At 34.9% G+C, this 27,110-nt stretch overlaps 1 protein-coding gene across 2 annotated transcripts in view; it reads right to left on the reverse strand.

The window, feature by feature from the left end:
• SLC16A7 (solute carrier family 16 (monocarboxylate transporter), member 7) overlaps positions 1-27,110 on the reverse strand; it is a 170,411-nt gene that overhangs the window by 85,304 nt on the left and 57,997 nt on the right. For both annotated transcript variants that reach the window (XM_011969866.1, XM_011969868.1), the window contains exon 2: positions 24,150-24,248. The gene's annotated coding sequence lies outside the window, so the exon portion shown is untranslated. The remainder of the gene's footprint in view (positions 1-24,149; positions 24,249-27,110) is intronic.

Raw genomic sequence — 27,110 nt, forward strand, 5'->3', positions numbered from 1 at the left:
AACTTTTCCAAGCTCCTAAAAACTACGGCAACAGAACAAGACTCCGTCTCCAAAAAAAAAAAAAAAAAAAAAAAAAAAGTTATTTTGAAAGAATCATTTGAAGAAATTACATTATATAAGCAGACAGGGCCTGTGCTTAACAATTAAATACTACAGGCTCCCAAAGGCCAAGTCTTAGTTCCTTAAGACTGCTTAGAATTTTATTCTATTCTCAAATCACAATTTAGTTTCCATAAAAGCTATAATATGAGATCCTCAGAGAATCTAGTATATGTTTAGTTTTCCTTTTATGAAGATTAAATTAATAAATTTTTTTATACTACTTAACAAAATATGTTCCTACAAAACTGGTACAATTTAGCTCAATACTGCAAATAAATCACGTGAAGGCTTTTTTCAAAGACAGAATGAAAACAGAAGCTTGTATACTGTATATTCAAATGTAAAAGAACTAATATTTCAATTCATAAACTATATATGTTATTTAGTTCCCCGTATTTGCCCAATTCATATACTCTTAAAACAAACATTTATACTATACGACTGTCAAGTGGGAATCATGTCAACCATATGTTGTTGGATAAAAATATCATGATCAATAGCATTTAAAAATCCATTAAATACATCATAAATAATGCATAATAGTTGACTATTTACAGACACTCCAAAAAGTATTTCCTTTTTTGAGCTTCTATATACATTTTATGACACTGACATCAGTGAGGTCGGTTCACCACCAGCATGTCCTATAAAGGATCAAAAAAACCCATTAAAGTAAGAGGCAAAGCTGAAATAGATCATTTCCATCACATTCTATAAACATCAAGATTCACTATGAAAATCCTCTCCAAGGAAATGTCATATTAAATCACAGAATTCACAACTTTAAGTCCTTATATTTAGAATTTGTTATTGTTACATAATAAACACTAAACACTGATAATGAAGTTGGTGCTGAATGGAATAAAAATGAACCCATAGTTAAATATAACCTAGATGAAAGCTATAGGAGCTGCTAAAATCAGTTTGTTGGATCCTGCTTGTCAATTCTGGAAGATGACCAGAAAGAACCATCATCTTAAATACAGAGAAAATAAAAACTTAGCTTTTTCTTTTCCCCATACCTTCCTGTACTAGTCAAGATTCTGAGTCTCCCCTAAAACACATCAACAAGCACACACAGTCCTCTAGGAATTGATGGCATACTTGTACCACACTAAATTAGAAGTAACAAAATTATTAGGAACATTTTGTCTTTACTCATTGTGTCCATTTTTCTTCCCCCTTTGCCTCCCCCTAAAGACCTGTAGACGGGCCTCTTCCAGGTTTGGTGACAACAGGGAATAAAATATATCAATAATGCCAGGCATCAACCTGATACTAATTTAATTTCTCAATTTTCAAATTATGTTATTGTTTAATTTTGTTTCCACCTTGATCTTTCCTCCTATATCTGGGTATCTGCTCATCATCCTAGACCAGAGATTTCCCTGCCTGACTGGGTTCCACTCTGCCCCAGTCTACACACTCATGTTTGCTCTGACTTTGCTGCAGCGTGGAGAAGCAGCTGTGTGTTCCTTGTCCTAACACTTCTTCGATACACTTTCACTCTCCACCAGAGACACCATGCTTTTCTGACCTTTGGTTTAGCAACCCCATTCACTCCAGCCTGAGAGACAGCCCACCAACAGCTGAGTGGGGAGCACCAGGTTGCTGTCCTTCCTACCCTGCTCACTAGAAGGACAACATTTCAAACCTGGGAGCAGCAGAAAGGAGGTTTCTATCTTCTGTCAGACAACCTTTCCTTTCTTTTCTGTCCTACAGGAAAAGGAGTCCGTCTCAGGCTAACCCATTTACTTATGATTTTTAATGAAGTCTTTTGTCTTTCTAAAGGATTTGGTGTCAGTAATTTTCACACTTTATTTTTAATTTGTCAGTCATTTCTAGTTCTTTCCTTAGCCTACAAAATGTGTATATTTCTCTGAGCCTAGAAAAAGTAGGAAAAATGCCCTCTTTTAGAGTTGCCTTTATCTTGAGCCACCACTAAATTTCTTTCATCTTCTTTACTTCAAAATTTCATGCAAGAGTCACGTTTCCTTGTAGACTCTACTATCTCACCACATTGGCATTGTGAATTTCTTGCACTGGACCTTTCTCTCATAAAGTCTGACTGAATAAATTTTCTCCTAAAGATGAGCTATAGCTTTCTAATCTCCAAAGCCACTGAACTTCATCTCATTAACATTTTTAACGGTATGTAATAATATTCAATTGTACCTTGTACTTGAGACTTTGCAGTCCTTGGCCTCTCTCTTATTATATCACTACTCTTTATTCAATGGCTACTTTTCCTCATTAGGTCCTACATATGTGGGTTCTCATAAAGGTTAAATTGTTGGCTCTTTTCTCTTTACATATCCCCCATAATATTATCTATCTCTATAGATTCAGTTACCACTTTTATTCATGGTGTGCTCCAATTCTCTACCTCTTGCAGTAATCCTTTTCCTAAATTTAAATTCTTCATTTATTGCTACTTCCTAGATATTTTCAAACGGGTACCCCACTGAAATGTTAAATTTTTGAGTTTGTACATTGCAGGAACCATTCCTAAGCTGAAAAACCCCAAGTCCTTTCTTTAATAAGTAATTCCTCTTTAATAGCTCTTGAATGCATCTTTCTTTTCATTTCTCTCTTGATCATCATGGTTCATGTGCTTTTCACCTCACACACGGACAACTGTAATAGTCCCCTAAAGGACTGTCTTACTTTCAGTTTCCCAACCTTGCCTCCTATATCTCTCCACGCTTCTGGCCTCTCTCCAACGCATCCTAGCAGGATTGACCTCCCAATAGTAATTCTCAGATTGGGTCACTCCTCCATCTTCAACAGAAGGCATACCAAAGTTTGACTACCTTAAATTTTTCTTGCCTATTTTCCATAATTTCATACATTTTATTCAAATTGCATAACACTCTATCAGAAGACACCTGTCTCACAGGATGTTGACAGGTATTACACGGAAATGATTGGTAGATTTGAGAAATTTTCTGTTAAATGTTATAGTTCACAATTTCTCAACATCTTCATTATGTCAATATGCATTTTTTTTTTTTTTTAGATGGTGTTTCGCTCTGGTTGCCCAGAATAGAACGCAATAGCATGATCTCGGCTCACCGCAACCTCCGCCTCCCAGGTTCAAGCGATTCTCCTGCCTCAGTCTCCTGAGTAGCAGGGATTACAGGTGCCCACCACAATGTCTGACTAATTTTGTATTTTTAGTACAGACGGGGTTTCTCCATGTTTGTCATGCTGGTCTCGAACTCCCGACCTCAGGTGATCCACCCACCTTGGCCTCCCAAAGTGTGGGATTACAGATGTGAGCTACTGTGTGAGGCCGCAATTTGTTTTAGTTAGACAATACAGAACTCCTAGATTGGCTTTCATGTACAAAGTTTTTTTCTTTTTTTTCTCAAGAAAATCTAAACTGTAAGCATCCTGAGACCATAAACAGTGAATAAATCATTTATATTCACTATAGTGTCTAATAAAGTGACCTTAGGCCAAGGAAATAACTTCATGTCAGGATATGCTGAACTTTATTTTTTTATAACTATTCATAAAATTATTTTTATAGTAGTCTTTTGTCCCCCAAGATGTTAAAATTTATGTACGTTTAATTACATAAACTAGCAGTTAAAAATAAAATGATAACCCTAACATGTAGTTTGTTATACATGTAATCCTAAAATAGATATTGCTGCTAGAATCATTATCTGCAGATAATGATAAAGTTTAGATCTACTCAATGGATTTAGCTTAAAAGCCGAATGTATTTCCATAAATGAGGTACAGGATTCACAAAGTACTAAGTACAGCTAGGTAAAGAAATTTTAGTCTCAGCAAAAGTTTTTTTAATGACCAGTAGAATTCTACTTGGAATTTCTAGGGTCAGTTTAACCCGGTTCCTTTGGGATCAGTATGTAACATGTATTTTCAAAGACCTTGGGGAAGAAGCTGTATTATGAGATTCTTGGGGTCGCAGGACTCTAATGTGCTCCAAGCTGGTCCCTATAGGTGATAGAAATAGACCTATTCTGAGAGGAGTTCAACTGAATTCAGCCATGCTCCTCAGGGGCCTCAGAAAAAATGACCCGAATGCTATTGGTTCCCTATATGCCCACAGCAGACCCTCTCAAAGAAACCAGTGACAGAGAGATCCCTATCCAAATATAAGAAATTAATAAACAGTATAAATTGAATCACTGTTCGAAATACTACATTCAGTAACATTTAAACTTGAAAGGAGCTGCAAGGTGAGAATTACTCTTCATTCCTTTTCATTCCATCCTCCTCCCCATGCTTAAATCTCTCTAACTTGTAGGAATTACCTGATGAAAAGAAAAATTATTACAGGAGATAATTTAGTTAGGAAAAATATTAACAATTTTTCTACAATTTTTGAAGCAGTTCTATAAAAACATATTTGCAATGAGCCACAGAAGTACCTAGATTAAAAAAACAAAACAAAACAAAACAAACAGCATTTGCTGGCACAGGTAAAGCTGGGACTCCCAACTGTATGCTTACAGAGCTAGAGAACTGATGAACATTCTAGGAGTTTATTTGCATGAACTGACAATTTTGTTTGTTTTGCAATGTGGCTACAGACAGACAGGACAGTGCATCGATGCCCAGGAGGGAGTAAAACAATAAACAAGATGGATGACATGGTACATACACTTTTCTCGTCTGCAGGAAAATTTGAGGTTCCAGGGGATAGGTGATTTAAGAACTGATGCTACAGAAGCTGTTTTCACAAAATACTTTAAGACTCTAAACACAATGATGTTTTAAAATTCATATATGGTCAGGTATGGCATGGATTTGAACAGGGGTCATTTCTTCCATTGCTGCCTGCACCTCAGTTTTGGGTATTTGGGAATCAGTTACTTTGGAAGCACAAGAGGACAAGAACTTTCCATAGGCAGTGTTTTTGTTGCGCTGTTGCTTTTTCCACTGAGGGCATTAGCAATGATGAGAAAGCAGTAGGGCAAAAACTCATTTGACCTCTCTTTCAGCTCATGTGCTTCCCACAAATATTTGGTGCAGGAATTTACAGAGAATTCAGGGTCATAGAAAAGGCAAATGAAGGTGAACAGTCCAAAGAACTACAATTATTACTATCAACCTAACTTCATTTTTAGTCATCAGTTCATCTATTCATTTGTTCAACAAATATCAATTGAAAGCCTATTATTTGTCAAGCACTGTGGCTACAGGGCTAAACAAAATATGAATACATATTTTAGTAGAGGAGAGAGGCAATGAGAAAGTTAAAAATATAAATAAGATAATTATAGATTGCATTCTATATAAAGAAAATAAATACAGTATTATAATAGAGATTAATCATTCAGGGATAGAGGTAAAAAAAAAAAAAAAAAGTTTGCAAGTAGAGAGTGGCCAAGAATATAAGAGGTGGAGAAATTTTCATTATACTTATTCTGAAGAGTAGAGGCTAAAGAACCTCCTTCTCTCCTACCTGCCTCCTTCTCAATCCAAAACACAATAGCAATCAAGATAACTCATTTTCAGTCTAAAAGAACTAAGACTAGACATAATGCCTATAAATTCCAAGGCTATTTTTCAAATCTGGTTAAATAATATCTTGAAAACACTACATTGGAAAAAGTCCTCTATCTTCTATGATGTTCGGCCCCAGACTCTTGGAAGCTCTCAGGACCACCTCAGTGATGCACTGTTTCATTCTTTCTTGGCTACGAATCCCACAGACTTGGACTGGTTTCCACTTTTCCTGTCTTTTGCCTCTCTATCCTTTGTAAAAGTTCTGTTCTTGGACGTTTTGATTGCAAAGTGGGATAGCCTTTCTAACTTGCTTTTCCTTGATGCCAGTAAAGTCAGGCAGAAAATGCCTTTATTTTTCAGGTTATTACTAATTACTGTGGAAAAACACATGAGCATTGTAAAAATGATTAACATGAATAAGTTCCACAGCTTGGAGTTATGGAATAAGTAACTGTGCTGGTCTTCAGTTACAGATCCTGCCTGTCTCTGAAATGATCATTTTAGTGGCAATAACTTTCTACCTTGGGTTTTTATACTTAGAGGTAACCATTACCATGCTTCTTTCTTAATTCTAATTCTGCCCTTATGATGAAATCAAGGTAGAAGATTGTACTTAATGTCTTGGTGTCTCCAGCATTCATTCATCCATTCATTCATTCATTCACTCACCAAATATTTATTTGGTATTTCATTTTATGCCAAAGACTGTGCCACACATTGGAAATACAAAGATGACTAAGACGTAAGAGATAGTTTCCGATCTATAAAAGGACAAAATGTAGGAGGTAATTATAAAGTAGATAATTACATCATATGATAAACTTCATGAGACAGGTAAGTTCAGATTTCTATGGGGCAAAGAGGAGAATAACCTAACCTAGATAATGATAGTCAAGAAATTAGAACAAGAAGAGTTAAGGTTGCACTGAACTGTTTGAACTGTCTTGAAGAATGGGATTAACTTCTGGGATGAGTTCAGGTAGGGTGAAATTGGGAGTAGGGTGAAATAGGTAACAAAAAAAATACCAGTTGATGATGGCAGTGGTGGCCCTTCTATAGTGGCCACTGGCATGATGCCAGCTGCAGTGGGAGGGGTACATCTGGGGCTCCAAATAGCCGGGAATAGGTGGAAGCCCCACTCCCTTCCGACTTGGCAAGGCAGAAGTCTTGCACTCTCTGGGAGCAGCTGTGGCCACCGAGCCATGGCTGGGGACCCAGGCATCCCTGTGCTCTTGGGAGCTGGAGGCAGGCACGAGCCCACCTTCCTAGGTGCAGCTGCAGCCACCCAAGTCACACTGCGGACACTGGCATCTGTGCACTCTTGGGGGCCTAGAAAGGCCCCTCTGTCCCTGCAGGCTCAGAAATGCCTGCTCCCACATCTTGGCTTACCTCTGTTCCTGGTGCCTGTTCTGATCTTGGAGCAAAGATGAGGCCAAGCCTGCGCACTGTTGGAACCTAGTTGGGTGTGTCTTTGCTCAGGGCAGCACTGACATGCCAGTCCCCTGCCACCTCAGCCCCCCTGGACTTTGGGCATCAACAAGCACAGGAGGGAGGCAAAGTGGGGGCTGAGGATAGCTCAGCACTAGCTTGCAGCCACCCGTTAGGACAAGCAGCCTGGGCATCATGAACAGCTTCAGGAGACAGACAGACTCCTGGATAGAAAGGGATGGGTTCCAGGTGAAACTCCACCTTCAAGCTGGGGAAGGCCTAAAGCTTGGGTGCCAGGCTGTCAGACCCAAGGACCAGAACGGGAAATTATGGTGCTTTTTCCATGCCCACCTGTGGCTGCCCATGAACCAATCAGGAGGCACTTCCTCCCATCCAAAGCCCATAAAAACCCTGGACTCAGCTAGACTCAAAGAGATGATGGGACAACCTGCTTGTGTAGAAGAGTCTCCTCTCTGAAGAGAGCTGAGCAGACATCGGAACTACTAGCTGCAGAGAGCAGTTAGCCACTTCAGAGTATCCTCTCTGCTAAGAGATGAACACTCATCAGGATACTCTGGCTGCAGAGAGGAGTTACCTACTGCGGGTCTCCTCTGAGCTGTTCTATTACTCAATAAAACTCCTCTTCCCCTTGCTCACCCTCCATTTGTCCACATACCTCATTGTTCCTGGACACAGGACAAAAACTCAGACCTGCTGAATGGTGGGGCTAAAAGAGCTGTAACACAAACAGGGCTAAAACACATCCCTTCCCCGCCATGTTGCAGGCAACAAGAAGGAGAGAAGAGAGAGGGAGGGAGGAGCTATGGCCCTTCAGGGAGCCCAGACCTGGGAGTTCCCTGAGCCAGGGCTGTGACCTCAGCCAGCATGCCTGGCTGTGTGCAGTGGCTAAGCCCCATGCTTGCTCACTCATATGCCCCTCGCTGCTCCACACCTGGCTCACCCTTGGCAGGTATGAGATTCAGGCCAGCAGAGCAAGCCAAATGCAGCCTGCCAGGCCAAGTGGACGGAATGAGCCCACCAGGCTCCAGTAAAAACTTGGGCAAAGGCACCACCAGCCACAGAGGTTTCTGGCTGGTGAAGTGACACCCAAGGATCCTATAATATTTGTATGTCCTGGAAGTAAGGGACACCATGGCACCATGACCTATGTAGTTGGAAACAAGTGAGGGTAGAAAAGCACAAAGCACATTTTTCTTAAAACTTTCAAAATTACTTACTGGTTTTTGAGTAAGGGAATGATTTGGCTAGTTTGCATTTAAGAGATAGGGTAAAGAATACAGTTGAAGATAGAGGTTATAGCAACAAACTATTAGATTCTACTGCAAGTAATCTAGAAAAGCCATGACAAAACAGTAGCCTTGTGGAAAGACAAGAGGGAAGATTTGAGAGCAATTAAGGAACTAGAACCTTACTGTACTTGGAAGATGGATGCTAAAACTAGTGGAAGAAAAGAGAGGGATTGAGAATGAGACAGATATTTGACCTGAAAGTCTCGCTGAAACCATTTATTTATTGAGACAAGTTTTAGGTAAAAGAAGATAACATGTGTAGTTTGGAATAAGTTCCAATTTGGAGTAAGCTATAAATACCACTAGCTTTGTTAATAAACATTTGCATGCAAGGTTTAAGAGCTCCTTAAAAAAATCTCTTTAATATTTCAATGTTCGATTTTCAAAGTTTTCCAGCTTAAGTGTCACCCCTTCCAATATGCCTCTGGCCTACCCAATAATGATGCATTGGACCAACCTCTTCACACACAAACCCTGATTTTGTCTTTTTACTAGAAAAGAAAATGCAGTTCACAAAAAGACTGCACTCAAAAGATCTCATCCTAGATTCCATTATAAATTCAAAGTATCAAAAATTCACAACTATTCATTAAATCTTTCTATTATAAGAAAAAACACTAAGCACTACATTAAAACACACACACACACACGCAATGAGCTAAAACATAATAAAGTTTAAAATAAGCTGTCTCTGTATGAAACAGGGTGCAGATGAAACAGGAGAGGAATAAACTCATTTCAAGTGATATTCTAGTAAATTCTTCAGTTGAATGGTAGTCCTCTGGATATTAATTATGTTAATATGCTTTCTACCTTATGCAAATGTTACTTAAACTCTTTTGCATTTAGCGAAAGATTTTAAGTAACATTTGCATAAGGTAGAAAGTATAAATTATATAGGAAACATAAAATAAAAATATGTCCCTTTACCTACTTAGTAGATAAAAATACTATAGGAAGGAATTATGTATTATCTACACTCTCTATTTTTTGCATTTTGTTTCCTTCTTTAATGTGGCATACTTTAATGCTTAAAAAAAATTATAATAATTTAGAGTAATTGAGGAGTAAGAAAAAAGCGATTTATTAGTTCTCTATTTTCCAGAAATTATAAAGTTTGTTAGTGGGGGTTGTACCTAATTGTTTATAATTGTTCTTCACATCCATTTGACATGCTTGAATGAAAAAAAATGGTAAAAAAAATCCAATTATTACTAAACAGATTTTATATGAGTAATAGTTTGCTGTTAGCTACAATTAAAAAAAATCAGGAACTACTTCACATCAAAAAAGAAAAGGGCAGAAATCATGCCAACATACTTAAAAAAATAAAAATTGTACTTTAAAAAATAAAAGTTCAATTTAAAATATTAGTTTACTCAAAATGCAAATATATTCAATATAAAAATTTATTTTTTATCCAATTAGTGAAAGAACACAGTAAAAATACTAAAAAATGAAGTAAATTGTTTTTACCTAGAAGCATGATAAATCAGAAGCAAATTCTGTCAAATGTTAGTCATTGAGAACATCAATCTGTACAATGACTCTGCTGTCAACTTCAGGTTTTGAGACTTAATCATTTCAGGAGCAAGAAAGCCATAAGTCATATTTTACCCAAGAGACACTTGGGTACACATATTCAAGCTGTTACCCTCATAAATTTCTTGACAGTTTGCCTGAAGGTCAATTGGCAATGAAATAATAAAAAATTTAATTTTTGAACAGATTATGTGAAGAAAGATTTAAAGAAATATTTAGTCATTTGGCTTTATATACAACTGGGGAATTTGCAATAGCTGCAAAACTAGTAAACACATAATAGTCCTGAAGTATACTTAATATGTAATTGCATCATGTGGAAAGTGGAAGTGCTAAATAACATCAGAACATCTGACCCAGTTCATTTTTTTTTCTAAAAGTGTTCATTTAAATAATTTTATATAAAAAGAAGCATAGTTCATTAATGTATAATCCCTACACAGATTTTATTACATCATGCATTGTATTTTTTCAGACTGTGGTAAAATTATGGTTGATTATAAAACAGGCCACAAATGCTTCCCCTCTCTATCTTCCTCTTTTAACATTTTCCTTTTACCTTTACTTTGAGGCTTAAACATGTGATCTGCTGTGTATGCCAGTCTGCCCTGGCTGCCGTAACAAAATACAGTGGTGGCTTCAACAATGGAAATTTGTTTTATCACACTTCCGGAGGCTGCAAGTCTGATATCTGAGTGCCACATGGTCAGGTGAGGTTGAGGGCTCTTTTGCTGTGTGCTCACTTAGCCTTCCTCTGTCCAAGAAAACAGTGGGAGAGATCAAGTTCTCTGTTGCCTCATAAGGACACTGATTTCATCAGAACAAGATGCTACCATCACAACTGAATTACTTCCCAAAGGCACCATCTCCAAATTCAATCACGCTGGGTATTCTGGGGGTATACAAAGACTCAGCCCGGAACACTATGACCAGTGAATAAGACAATAAGAAATATGAAAATATGAAATAAGTAGATATTTGAAACCATTTGTGCATTTGAGCCTGTCCTCTCTTGCTAGTTCTTAAGGATGTCTTGGGACCCTTGTCATCACCATGCTATGAAGAAACAAACTAGTCTGCTGAATAATGACTGGCATACAGCCTTGTTCCATCATTGCCCTCGTTGACCCAGATTTGCTTAGCTATGGGTAAGATGATCTGAGAGCTGAGGATCAGACCTACCACTTTATGAGACAACTGTAACTGAGTCTTAGCATTTTAGAAGTCCTAAACCCTCTAGCATGTTTGAATCTGATCTATCTTCTGTCCCATTGTATCCATTGTGATCTGGGATACCAGAATATCACATGAGTAACAGCATTCCCAAATGTACTCCTATCTCTGTAGCATGACTTCTATCTTGACTGTTGGTTTTCACTCCAGTTCCCAAAGGACGGATATTGTGGCCTAAATTTTAGCCCTTTTTATTGGAACATAGATCTCCTGCCTTATTTCTGCCAAGCTGCTCCTCTTTTCTGCACCTTCTTCCCAGCACCTCTTACTTTAAAGAGCTGATAAGACTGTAGAGAATTTTGACTTAACGTAAACAGGCCTGCTATCTATACATATAACATTGGTGGGCTGACAAAAAAATATCAGCACAGTTCAGATTTCCTCTGCTTTCCCCACCTGACTGGCCCTTTCAAATATCAGCACTAGTTCATGTGTAATCTAAGCTCTTTGGACCCAGTGATATGGATTACCTGTCACCTTAAACAGTTCTATCAACAAAGTTTTGCGAGAAGAAGAAAGCCTCTTTCTATCATTTAATTCACAAATATTTATCAAACGACTCCTATGTGGCAGAAGTCCAGTGTGCTAGCACTACGGGTATAAAGAGGAAACAAGATATAGTCTATGCCTTCATGGAGTATATAATCTTTTTAGAGATAATAACAAGGAAAAAAGAATATAACACTCTATGGCAGCTTTTCAGCTAGAATTATCTGAATCCCTAAAAATGGAAAATTGTTTTAGTGGCTATTTTCTTAGTTCTTCTAATATTACGTAAATATTATGCAACATAATGCAAAAGAGAAAAGTTAACACATAAAATGGATAAATCAGGTGTAAGGCTTAGGTCATTAGGGAATAATTTTCTCATCAAAATCTAGTTGGGAAAAACTGCTCTAAAGTAATAACTATTGTATAAGGCAGCATAACTAAACCAGACTGAGATCATAAAAATATTTTGGTTACTTGAGCCTTGAATGATGAGCATGATTTCATCAAGTGACAAGCAAAGAGTAAAAAAATCCAAAAGAATATTTGCAAAAATTCTTCTCAAGAGAGATGAGGATATCCTTGGAGAACTAACAGATAAATAAATGCCCTCTTCCAGTTAGATAACCAATGATGTTCCAACAAGTAGCACAGCAAAGATCAATAGAGACTTAAGACATTTGAAGAACTGATACACAGAATTAAACATGCAGTGTCATCTTTATAAACCTGCTTCAATATTAAGTTCAGTGTTATGGGTAAGAAATGAATATTGCAATATTTTATTCATCTTTGTTAATGTCCTTTGGGTTATATGAGACAGTTTTTCACTCCTTCTATGATGTTAGGCTGCACAAAAGAGAAGAAAGTGTACTAATTAAATGCTCAGGTAAATATTTTATTGCTAACAAAAATTACTAGAGATTACTTGTGGACAAAAAAAAAAAAACCAGAAAAACAAAAAAACGTAATCTCTGACAACTTGTCTAAACTATAAGTAACACAGTGTCCTACCTTACTGAGCTAGGGCTTAATTTTGTTCAACATCATGGGAGTCTCAATTTCAGCACTTATTCTTTGTTATGACATATTCTTACTAGTATATTTTAGAATCAACTTCAAGAAATAACTGAATCTATTTGCCAATTATTGTCAAAAACAACAGCTCAATATTTATTATGCCAAAACCAATTCATCAATTTCAGCAAATGTTCTTCTACACTCAGATATAAAATGCTCAACGTTTTGTTCAAGAGGTTAGCTTCATTATACGTGGAAATATTATGTGGCAAAATCATTCTGACATGTTTAATATACTGCTCAAAATTATATAAATTTCATAAGAACCTTGTAAGTTATTTTATCATAGAAGTGATGGAAATGAGACTTTAGCCTACAAAATATCCTGAGTCAAAGTCAAATCTTTTATGCTTTAGAGTGGAGAATTCTATGGCTTTGTTAAAGCTCGGGTCAAATAGCTGACTAGATCCAAAACTGCATTTGAATTAAAGTCCTTGGACTACTATAAAGTACACTTACAGAACTATCTTGATAGAGAGATGGCACAGCCTTCCATCCAGGTACGAACACAAATAAGCTCTTTGATTATTATATAAGAATGTCATGTTTGCAACCCACACAATTAGAGTTCAATGCATATCTAATTGCAATAGGCAATACAGAACTGCGATGCACTTTATATTTGATAATTTGCTATCCATCTTTAGTCCAAAGTCAGCCAAAGAATCAACATGTTGCTGTAAATTCACATGTGAACGTAACCTCTCTGCTGCAAGCACATGATGATAAAAAAATCTGAAAAGCAAAAAACAAATTAAATGTCTAACCTAAATGGTGATCATAATAACAATATCAACAAAAAGAAGCATCTCCATTGCCCAGAAACAGAGGGAAAACACGGCATGGTTTTCCAACACAACATTGGAAAACACAGCATTGAGCCGGCTGGAATGTGGGACTGGAAGTAGTCAATGAAGCAGAAGTTCATGCTCTGCGTGGTAGAGGGGGCTCTAAGTACTCCACACAAGATGGGAGATAAGAAAGTCTGTCTCCCTGATACAGGCCTGGTGCTGGTCCGGCCTGCTGTCCATACCTTTAAACCTCCTGAATGGAGGAATACAAAAATAAAATCATTGCTCATCAACACCTGAGAATATGTGAAATTATGAACCTGTCAGCATGGCTTTGGTGTGTATCTAAATGAGAAGTAGTAATACTATCCCAAATGTTTTGGAATGAAATTACCTAAGTCCTATAATAAAAATCAATTTATTTTTACTATTTTTTTTTCAACAAAGTACACACACACAGTTATAAAATACAATGATTCAGAATAGGAAAAATAGGTTACTTTTGGCATTATAATATGAAATACAAATAATTTTAGTGATTAAAGATTTAGTCTTATTTTCAGAATGTCAATGTTAAAAATTTTTTAAATTTTCCTTACTAGCCAAGACTTGGCACACTATATAATGTACCTTATTTTAAATAATTATGATTAATACATCTTTCAGCCAGTAGGATTAAGAACCACAATTGATAGTTTCATAAAAACATGTAAAAATTATCTTCCCATCTAATACAATACAGAATCTCTGCTTAGCCTTAACTTGGAATACTTCAAAAATAAAATATTTTTTATTACATTAGCCAGCATATATAAAGTTTCTCACTGTTATTCCAATATACTTAGAGCATGAAATCACATGACACTAAAGGAAAAAAAAAATCACCTCTATAATCTAAACTACAATGAACATGAATATGATTTGTATCATTTTTAAAGTTACCTGAATAGAGAGAGAACCCGCGTTTGACACTTTTCTCCCGGCTCAGGGCTAAGAACAGAGGCAACTGATCATTAACTTTTAGCCACAAGCAAACTTACACACATATCTCCAGAGACTCTGCTTTGCCCTTCCCTCTCTCTTCTCTCAAATAGGGGAAAGTTAGTTCTTTCTCTTTTTCAAGAACCTGCTTTGACATGCACAATTAGTTGATACTTTTCAAAGTCTAAAGTAAGCTTGGCTTATATTATATCGTGGGTCAAAGAGGTGGCCAAGTCTGGCAATGTGAACTGCTAAATTTAACCTTCTCATGTGTTATGCTGATGTAGCCACATTTTCAAGCACATTTTCCATCATGTGATTTAATATGCATAAAGCATATTGCAAAAATGCTGTACTATATAAATTAATAGCTGAGTGACTTTTCACTGAGTCTGAGACTAGGTAACTTTGTAAGTTACGAACAATAATAAAGAGGCCAGGGTCAAAGTGTTGAATCTCTTGTAGGCCAGCCAGTTTAATCTGTTTCCTGATCACACATAACACTCCCTACATGGTCAGCCATTCTGTAAATGCCTGTTCTCTGCCCCAAAGAGTCCCCAGTCCTGTGTGAGGGTGAATCTGGTGATAGATCATTAGTACCATCTTTGTGTTTGAAGAAATTACAATAACCTTTGGAAAAATGCAGTGCTGTAATTTATTAAATGCTTCTCATATTCTAGGTAACCATTGTGCCAAATAATTTATACCTATTACCCTATTCTCTAAATGATACATGATAGACATTATGATAAATATTTTCCTATGGGGACACTGAAGCTCAGAGTTTTGATTACTTATTTCACATAGCCGTGAAATATTGGGTCCTGGATTCCGACTCTAGATTGTCCAGATTTGAGGCCTATGTTCCTCTCTATCAAACAGCATGCCAGACTCCCTCTATCAGTGGAAGAGAAATATCTGATTTCCTTTGTGAAAGATGCTATTATTTACATCTAAGCACTAAGCAGTTGCCACTTGTAAAATACGCTTCCCAAAGATTTGGGAAGTCTGCATTTCTAAATGTGTATAATTATTAAATAATAATAAACAGGTAATAACACAAATAACTTCTAAAAATTTTATCTAATTTATTTAACCAAACAAATTAAATGCTTTTACAAAATATGTGGTATGTTTCTATCATTTCTACTGAAAACTTAAGCTTAAAAACTAAAATGAAATAAAAGCATAAAGAAATTTTACCCTAGTACAAAATTAGACATAAACTGAGATTTTAACACAGTGAACAAATTGTACCATGAATTTCACAATTATATAATATATCTGACAATCAAAAGCAGTCTATATATTTACTGAGAAATCTTCAAATGCTTCTTTGTCCCAATGAAACAAGGTGCTTAGTGGCTAGTGAGTGTTCAATACATTTATTTGGGGTAAAATTACTAAAATGTAATATAAGTGATTAACCAACGAATAACTTCATTTTGTACCCTGTACATATACCTCAAAGTAGTTTCTTTTTTAAAAAGGGTAAAAGAATAAAATTTCAATAATATTGTTTGCTTTATCAACTACTTTTTTATATTGATAATATGACAAGACTCAATTTTATGTACAGAAATTATCATCAACATTATTCAGTTAATATGTTATTTATTACATCAAGAATAATAATTTTAAAAGGCTCCCATATGTATAAGTTAACTGTTTTAGCTAGTATTATTACAAAATATTCTAAAGTTAAATAAGAAGAGAAATACAAAGACATACTTTTGATATGTAAACACTGTTATCAAGAAAATAGTTTGATAAGATCTATAAAGAACAAAATTGACAGGAGTTTGAAAAATGTATTTTGTATTTATTTTGTATTATTTTGCTTACTGTCGTTACAATATAAAATCCTCAAAAAATACTATCCACTGATAAAACCAGGGTCTGTTAAGTCTAGTGTGCATGTTCGAAAAGTTTAAAGAGTTCAAATTATAAATTACATATTTTCTTTCTAAATGTAGAATTCATCTTTCTTCACATAAGATATTTCTTCTATCATATTACTTTAACATGTTAAATAAACATTTTAAGCAAATATATCAAAAATTAAAATTCACCTAAAGCAGCAAATTATGGGTTAATGTTTGCTGGTGTAAAACAAATAGCAAATAGAATGAACTGAGTTTAACATTAACTTTAGTCACCTTTGTAATCACACTAACACCTTCAACAATTTGACTCACCTTTTTTTATAAGAATATAACTTAGAGTACAGAGAAATCACATTACTAAAGTTGGGCAACTAAATTCTGTGAGATGTGAGATAAACACAGACAGTGTGGTTTCTACATGCACCTTTGAGAAAAGAAAAGCCAAATGCAAAACAGACCTGTTCACCAGGAGCCCTGGGGAGAGAATGGCTGAAGGTGACTAACTTTTGCCAAGGTTATAAATTCTCAAAAGTAACTCCAAAAATAGGATCATGCGAGATTTTTTTTTAATTTCCGGTTTCCAAAATTCTTCAATAATATGAGGACAGGAGAGAAAGGAAATGCAGATAGTCTTAGGAGAAAACCTTGATAAATAGCCTGTGTGCCCTTGGAACAGGTTATTAATTCCGTGTTTAAAACACCACAATAAGTTCTTGGCAATAGATTTATTTATAATATTATTCCCAAGTTTCACGAAGCATTTTACACATTTCCCTTGTGAGATTATGATGTTTTTCGCATTGTAACTAAGGAGTAAAACTGAATTAATGTGCAAAATCCAAGTTTTTCATCTGAATAAAAAGTACAAGAAATTCTAAAGAACAGAAAGCTCACATATATCTTGTGAATGGAAAACAGCAGTAAATTAATCAGAAAACACAAAAACCAAAGGTCTCACAAACATAATGGAAATAATATAATACATTTCTTTTCTCATCTGGATACAATATTTTTTTCTATTCTTTTCCTGGAAACAGTACCATAATCCTAACTTTCACTGAGTAGTACTAACAGTGATTCTATTTTCTAAATTCTAGAATTACAATGGAGCTAAAAGTTAGCTTACAGCAGAAGAAAACAATCCACATTAATTATCTCTCAGAGTTATAATGTAAAAAGAAATCATTTTTAACCTTGACAAGCATAAGAGAAAGATGCCATCAGTCAAATTTGCTTTCACAGAATAATTCCTTTAAAGTTTTAATACATTCTAGAAAAATCTAATTGGGGGAGGGTGATCCTAAATATGCAAGTATTCTACCACCTTAATGGATTCCCCCTTCTTGCTGACAACAGGAGTTCACTAATGGAAAAGAATTATTGGAAAGGTGATTTGAGTACATGGTACATTTAAGACCCTTACTTTCTTAGCTATTATCCATTCAATAGAAGATACTACTGTATTTAGCCAATAGAGGAAACAAGTTCAGAGAGAGAGTGCTTTAAAAATATTCTTCTAGCTCAGGACCTTGGGTTCCACTTAGCTCCCCACCATCACTCTCAGCTTGCACTGTGGTCCCACAGCTTTCTATTAAATGCACTAACATTCTGCCACTCAGCTCAAAGTCTCAGAGTCAGCAAAAATGTCTCCTCTTCTCTAAAATGAAACCAAAGTTGCCAATCCTTGTAAATTTTACTTGGAGAAGAAGTTAAATCTATCTTCTTTCCCTAATTCCCACAGGCACCAACAAGTTTAGTAGCCTTCCAAGTGTTATCTCAGCCTTCAATCTCCCTACTCAAAACCCCAAATCTTTGCCTAAGTTGTACATCTAACACGAATGCAGACAACGACATGCTCCTACTCAAAACTGGTCAATATCCCCTCCCCTTCCCAACATCCACATACCACAAGCATCTTCCACCCACCCAACCACCTAACCACTTCTCCTCCACATAGGAATGCCAGAGAATATGTTATAAAACATAATATGATAGGATGTGCAGTTTCCATCTGTTGCTATTGCCAATTATACTAGAATAGGTATCTTAATGTGCTTTGACTTTTTACTGCCATTTGTAAAATAAGAAGTCATTATTTCTCCTGATTTAAAAACACTACAAAGGCATTAGTCATTAACTAGATATAAATAAATGAAGTTTAAGGCAACATTAAATCTACTGTCTCAGTCACATCTCACAAGGCATGAGATCTTTCCACACCTCAAAACAAATTTACATCTTAAATAAAACTTAAGGTAACCTTTTGTTATTTTAGGATTTTTATCATAGTTTATTTTATTGTGTTTTTCAATTTTGTGACAGGGTCTCACTCTTTCACCCAGGATGGAGTGCAGTGGCAATCAAAGCTCACTGCAGCCTTGAACTCCTGGGCTCAAACTAGCCTGCTTCAGCCTCCTCAGTAGGTGGGACTACAGATACATGCCACTACCTCTGGATAATTTTAAAAAATTTTTTGTAGAGACAAGGTCTGGCTATGTTGTCCAGACTGGGATTTTAAGCTACTTTAAATAAAAGTAGAAAACCTGCATATGATGATGTCAGAATATAACAATTTAAAAAGCAATGTAAAATTACATGGCAAAGAGAGTTTATAGAAGCCATAACCATGCCCTAGAAGTTAAAGTCCCATGGCTTCAATGCTTTTATTACCCTCTGGGTTCCCCACGGGGACTAGACTCTCTTGGTGTTCTCCTCAGCAGCAGATGGAGGACATGGACCTCTTTTGCCCTGGACTGGCACTGTGACAGACCTCAGCCTGTTCACTAAACGTCATTCCCCCGGGACCACCAGTTATTACTATTATGATGCAGCATAAAATTCTTTTAAAAAAAGATGTTTTTAAAAAAATCTAAAGGATTCTTTTTAAAAAAGGATTATTTAAAGGGCTCTTAAAAAAAAAAAAAAAGCAGCAGCAGCAAAAGCAAAAACAAAAACCACAAAATAAAACGACAAGAAAACACCTTGATTTAGTATTAGAAGAGTTGGGTAAAACCTATACTCTACTTCTCATCTTGAACAAATTATCTAACCTCTCTAACCCCCAGGCTTCTCACCTACATACTGGCCTCATATTTCCTAATGCAGACACTACTGTTAAAATAACACTTCAATCCACTCCACATCTGATAGCTGAATTTTCAAATAAAAATTAAGCAAGCTTGATGCAGCAATATTCTGGGCTCTCCCTTTTCCAGATATGCCTTCCTACGGAGGAGATAGATTCTGATCTGGTCTACATTGTATGATAATTTTACTAGAGCAGGTTCTTCCCATACAAGGGAAAGCCTAAGTTTTGATAAGTTCAAATGAGAAACCCCATTTGACCATATATCCAAGCAATATTCTCCAGTTCAGCATCAATTTTAAGAATTAAAGAGATGAATCAAAGGGACTAGCTGAATATATTTTTTCCTTGTGTTTAATTAAATAACTAATTAGACCAACATATAATGAGTAGCTAGCCACAAAACCAATTGTATTATGTACAGGAGGGATGCTGGGATAAACAAGGCAGCTTTACTTTTCTCAAACAGTCACTCGCTGTAATAATAGACATTGGAGGCTACAAAAGGTGGGAAGCTAGGAGGAGGATGAGGGTTGAGAAATTACCTATTGGATACAATGTTCACCACTTGAGTTATGGGCACACTAAAAGCCCAGATTTTACCACTGCACAATATATGCATGTAAGAAATATGCACTCATACCTGCTAAATAAATTAAGAACATTTTTTAAATATTCACTTTCCCATGGTGGGAGGCTATATATGTGTGTGTGAATGTGTGTGTGTGTGTGTGTGTGTTTGTGTGTGCATATTTTAAAACCAGAATTGTCAAAGCTAAAATAGAGTTATAAAGTAGTATTAGCAAAGTCATATATTATAAAATCTTGCATAATTTAATTGATCACCACATACATTCACATAAGCTAAAGGTATGAGCCAAAATAATAAAACTACCTACTCTAGGCATCTGCTGTCACATCATAAAGCTGTTAAGTAATGTTAGGATTTTAATTATCAAGACAGTATCACAGAAATGTTTCCCTGTATCTAAAACCATTTATACTCATTTTAACCATATTTTTATAGACACATTACCACATTTGACTGATTATTTCATATCAGAAACTCTCAATTCATTATTTCTGAACCATGTTATGAATGGAGAAGACTGAACATTTAAAAACTTTCCTAAGTTTAAGATACTGCCAAATATGTAAATCTGGCCAACTCAACATGAAAGAAAAAGCCTAATTATTTGATTGTTAGCATTTATACCAACCCACACAATGCATAGTCTATGTGAAAGAAATGAGGACACAGTGAGAGGCTTACTGGAATATTAGGGAGGATATATTAACAGCCGGGCATGCTCAGCTTACCTCTGTACTGATTTATTGATGCAGTTTCAAGGTAGAAAGGCACAGAAAGGCATAGAAGGCATGGGAAGGCATTTGGCACATAATTCACTTGAAACCTTCCACTAACTCATTGCAGTGATTTTTTTGGTCAAATAGTTCCTATTTTCCTTTGCTACCCTTCTGTTAACTGCTGGATTCAAGTGAAAACATAGGGAAGAAACAGTGATATCCTTTGTAGCTTCCGTGTTCAAACGGTTCTCCAAGGCTACCCAAAGATCCAACCATTTCCACATCGTTGAGTGCCTTGGGGAAAGCTCCTCCTAATTTTCTGTGATTTCTAGCTTTATCCAGGTAAATGAGATGCCAATTAGTTAAGTGTGGGAGAAGTAAGACTGTAAAATGAAAATCGAAGGAATTGATTGAAAAACACCACAAAGATACCACATGTATTTGAGGAAAAAGAGAAACCTCATTTTACTAAAATATACTATGTGATTATTGATATCTGTTTCTTAACCACAGACTCAATAGGCCTGTGATTATAGTTTTTAAGTATACAATTTAAAGGGATTCCTTGTATTTCAGGTGTCTATGTAAGGAATGTATTTTGTTTTGTTTTTCCTCGTACTAGAGAAAACCTAGGGTGTCAAAAGACAGGCACAGACAAACTGTTTTGTAAGAGCAATGCATGTTTTAAAACTGCATAAGAAATCATGGCATGCTGCAACTGGCCTTTGTGTGTGGGTAGCTAGAAAGAGTAAACAGGTCTTACCACCCTGCCTAACTAGACTGCTAGAATCTATGCTACTTCAGGGATCATTGGTTCTTCCCCACTAAGCTGGAAACATCTTGAACAGACATTATTTGTTTATTGGCATTAGGAGGTATGTAACACATGTTGGTTGAATTAATTAATATATTGTCCCTTGGGATATAGCCACTGTGGTGAAGGCCTAAAAGACTGATCAAATATATGCTCCCACCAGGCCTAAAGCAGACCCACCACCGTCAAACACAGAGAATGGGGCACTGACCGAAGTAGTCATTTCTATGTATCCACTTAAGAGACTCCTCTCTCAACAATGTCTTTGAAAACTCTATTCAGATTAGGTTTTTCTCACTTGTGAAGTATTTTTAATCTAGGATCTCTTATTACAGGGTGCTGCATACTTTCCCTACTACCAAGATATTCGCATGCTGAAGTAGTAACATCAAAACTAACCTAAAGACTCACAATATAAAACAGTTAAGACAGTACAATAAGTAAAGTCAATGAAATGAATCATTATAGAATATACAAATTTGCTTCATCTACATATTTATGATGATGAAAACAGACAAAGAAGAGGCATTTCAAAGCACGAAAGGTTTTAAAAAATTAAGTAAAATATCAAATTACAAAATTCACATAATTATACTAAAATGCCTCCACCACAAAGGCGCTCATCCCTTTGAGATAGTTTTGGATACTTTCCTATCTAGATCTGAATAAAGAAAATGAATCTAGAAAATACAGTATTTGAGGAATAATTTAGTAATAATAATAGCTACCACTTAATTAGTCCCTACAATATGCCAAGTATTAATAGTATTTTAAGCACTTAACACAAGTTAATAGCTAATTCTCACAACAGCCCTATAAAGAACTTGTATTGTCCTCATTTTACAGATGAAAAAACTGATGCTCAAAAAGATTATAATTAGTAAGCATCAGAGGCAGCATTTGAACCCAAATGCTCCAAGATCTATATTCTGTACTCTTCATAAGAACAGGCAGGGGTAAGCTGGTTTCCTTAGCAAACTATGTATCCAAAAGGAACCATATGACATATTACAACCTAGCCCTATGATCATACTTAACATGGAACAAAAAATTCAATCAAAGCAGCAAATACCCCTATGACTGACCTAGTAACCTCTTGGCACAAACCACTGTTTCTACTCTGAGGCTCTCCATAATTTCACGGTGTTGAGCTGTATTCTTTTTCTGTTGCTGCTGTAACAAACAACCACAAATACAATGGCTTAAAGCAGCACAAATTTATTATCTTACAATTTCAGAGGTCAGAAGTCTGAAATGGGTCTCACTGGACTAAAATCAAGGTGTGAGTGGAAGGTTTAGGACAGAATCTGTTTCCTTGCTTTTCCATACTCTGAAAGCCACCACTGGCATTCCTTGGCTTCTGGCTGCATTCCTACATCAACAAACCGTCAAGGTTGGACTGAGTATCTTTCATGCTGCCTTCTCTCTTTCACTTATAAGGATCCTGGTATTTACACTGGGCCCATGCACATAATCAGGGATAATTTCAAAGTCACCTAATTAGCAACCTTAATTCCATCTGCAACCTTAATTCTCCTCTTACCATGTAACATAATATTCTGAAGTGGCAGAGTTTAAGATGTGGGGGTCCATTATTCTGTTTACTACATAGATATACCAAGATTTGTTCATGAACTTGAGGTAGAAGACAGAGTACATGATACAACAGAGGTAGAAGATAGAGTACATGATACAACAGAGGTAGAAGACAGAATACAGCCATACAGTTGGTCTAGGAATTGTTCGCAACAAACAGGTAATATAACTTTGTAAATTTATCACACTACTCTTATAAACTAGTTAAAATATGTAGCAATCCAATGCAAAAATAGAAATTTGACCAGTTGAATACAGTTGCTTACATTTATTTGAAAGAGTATAGACTAGTTATAAGAACAGTCTAGAGAAGATGGTATAGACTGGTTATAAGAACTGGTTATAAGAACATTGAATTTTAAGTCCCTTATAAGTTATGCAGCCTTCAGCAAGACACAATGCTGAGCATCAGTTATCAGTTTTCTCATCTGCACAGTGAGGATTAAAATCCCTGACCTGCTTTAAACCAAGATTGTATGAAGGATTAAATCAGATTGAATCATGAGTGTGAAAACTTCATGAGTGATAAGCCCTTTGCAAACAAAATATGAATGTAAAAAACCCCAATATGATCATTTTTGTTCAAAATGTAGATTTTTAAAAAGTGTCAATGATAAAGGTAAATAACTAAAAGTATATATCTCTAGCTTTCTCGTTAATTTTAAAATCAGAATTCATGTTAGTAATAAAAATAGAATATAATGCTATTAATATTATTGAAACTTTATCATTTACTACTTTTTAATCATTTTAATGAAGGAAGTTTATATTTAGCTTCTTTTTATATACAGAGAAACTGAGACTTAGTCTCTTGACCAAGATCACACAGTATATTGGATCATGAAAACACTAGAAGCTAAAAGTACAAAGTTTAAGGTATGTCCTATTTTAGAAAATGAACTAAAACAGTAGTCATGCCAATATTACCATTCACAGTAAGATTTACTAATTGCATAAACAGCATGACTTACAACAGCTAGATGGAAGAAAGCATCATTACACACCAAGGATACTCACAGAGTAGCTCTGTTGGCACCAAGAGTCCTAGAGTCTTTGGTTCCCCAGATCACCTTGTTTCAGGTTTCACATGAAAGCATCACATCTTAAGATTGACTCCTAGAAGAATCAAAGAATATGGTAACCATCTAAATATTTTTATGCATGTTTAGAAAAATGGAAAATATATCCAACTTCATATCTGAAAGACTTAATAACATATAGCTTTCTATTGCACTGGCTGAAAATGCTATTTACCTTCTTTTAAAGCTCCAAGGTTTTATTTAAAGGCCCCTTTAGATATAAACAGATTATTTAGTTAAATTTGTTCACATCACTACTAGCCCTATGTTATAATTATGGCACCTGCCTTTATTTGTGCCTGCCCTTATATTTTCTGTCCCAAGTAAAATTTCTCAAGGTGTAGAGGATTTCCTGCCAAAACATCAGAGAGACTCATTTCAGTCCAGCATCTTTGGGATTTCAAACCAATAGCTTGTTTTTAACTTTTGAGTGATGTTTCCCTCCATTTTTGGTACAAAAATATATGTGAGTGTGAGTATGTGCGTGTGTGTGTGCATGCATATGTGTGTGTGTTTATAAAGTAATATCTTGAAATTTTTTACATAAATACACTAAAATTCTATTTATATTAAATGTCTTAATTAAAAATTGAGCAAAATTTCAGTGAAGCATCTAAGGTTTAACAATACATCAGAAATATTATAAAAATATAACCAATGTTTAATAATCAGTTCTTGTATGTTCTTTGATATGAACCTTGAAACAAGTTTTTCACTTCTCTGTCCAACTTCTTTACTTGAAAACAAAGGATATACTAGTATTTACAACAAAAATTTGACTACTGAATTAAGCTGGTTAACATTTGTAAAATACCAATACATACAGTGTTTGGCAATGAAATGATAACATGAATAATAATTGCTATTATTGTTATTAATAATAATTGTTGAATGAATAATTGTTATTGATTGTAATAATTGTTAATAGTTAATATTAATTAATATTAATTAATATTAACAATTAACTATTAACTCTTCTCTTAAAGCTACAAAGTTCTATTTAAAGACTCCTTTACATACAGATTATTTAGTTAAATTCATTTGCATCACCACTAACCCTATGTTATAATTATGTTACCCCATAATAGTTGATTAAAATATAATTATTAATAATGACACTAATTAATAATATTAATATTGCTACTTAATACAGTAAAAATTAGAATATATAGATGAATAAACATTAGATCCCTGCTGATTCTTTATTTTAAAAATAAAATATTTAAGTTTACAAATTCTTATATTTATCTTATTATTAAATCAGTATAATCAACTTTGAGATGCAATCAAGAAAAATCAGATTGTTCTACAGTAGCATAGTGCAGTGCAAAGGTTTTTAAAGTATAAAAAATATCACATGAGTAAGGCCAAAGAAAATAGAACAGAAATAGTCTGAGGTCATTCTGATAGCACTTGTAATGTTACGTGATTTAACCAGAGAACCTTGACATTGTAGTTTAAAATGGAAGGAATTTTAGGTTGATAATCAATTGTTTACTTTGTAATTTCCAAAACTATAATAAGTAGACCATATAAATACATTGTAATTTAATAAAAATTACACAAAAACTTGTGAATTTTACATGCACAATATCTCCTTATAACAATAAATTCATTTGAATTTAGAATCAATATTAAGATATAAGGTATGTCCTATTTTAGAAAACTCCCAGTATTATTATGCCACAATAATTAAACTTTATATAGTAAATATTTTTAAAACATAACATCTTACTCTTTCTGATTCAGTAATTACCACTAAAATTATATAATTTTGAATTTATTTCATGTATAGATATGGTGACAAACTGGTATTATTTGCTATAATCCATTTTTGTCTGTGTAATTATATTTCCTACCTTGTACCTAACAAGTGAGATCTCCCACATTTTGATTCTCATGTGAAATAAAATAATATTACTAATATTTGAGAATCATTAGTTAAGGAAGTTTTCTTTCTCTTTTTTATTTCTCAACTAAAAATTTGTTTTAACAACGTGACTTTAGAAATTCCCTGGTTCTTCTCTACAACATTAGAATATTACAGTTAATTTTAGTTTACAGTATTTTGTTCTGCAAATACAGGGCAGTAAAAGTTTCATTTGTCTTAAAGAGTGACTTTATTCTTTTAAAACAGGAGCAAACTTTAAAAGTTATGTTTGAGGGCTGATATGTAAATCATGTCTACTAAATAAAGATTTTTTAAAAAGAAAGGTAGTTGAAATGAAATAAAATGTTTTCTATTTGTTTTAGCATGCCTTTCCATATTCCAAGTAACTTTTACCTTGTACAAAAGTTAGAATACCTGACCTTCTGAAGCATGCATGTGTAAATCACAGATAAGTTCTACAAAGACTTTTACTTCTATTAAAAGGCAACTTTTGCATAATTTCTTTAATATAAAACCAATAGCAAAAGTATAAGCTATATTTACTTTTCTAGAAAGGTTCATAAACTAAGAGAAATTCCTTGATCTGTTTTACTGAAAATAAAATTAGCACAAATAAGAAGGAACAGGAAAGAAAAAAAAAAATGGAATCTCTAGGCCTTTGGAAGGCTAGGTTAATGTCTAATTTCTCATCCAATTATCAGGTAGGAAATAACGTGGTATTTTTAATTCTGTAATTTCAAAGATCATTATTTAGGTGATTTAAATGGCCATACTTTTTAGAAAGGGCCAGCAGCTATTTCAATACTGCTATTTTAATAGAATACCCTGGGTGTCATAAAGTTCCATGTCTGGCGTAACTCATAATTAAGTGACTTAAGAATTTTAGTTACAACCAAAATGCATTACCCAGGGTTCATGATCTCTTCCAACTCATGAAACAAATTTTAATCAAGACAGAAATGAAATATATTTTTGCAAAGGTGCTTATTCAAAGGGCTAGGAATGTAT

The sequence above is a fragment of the Mandrillus leucophaeus genome, unplaced genomic scaffold, assembly GCF_000951045.1.
Source record: "Mandrillus leucophaeus isolate KB7577 unplaced genomic scaffold, Mleu.le_1.0 Scaffold917, whole genome shotgun sequence".
In the NCBI taxonomy this organism is placed as follows: Eukaryota; Metazoa; Chordata; class Mammalia; order Primates; family Cercopithecidae; genus Mandrillus; species Mandrillus leucophaeus.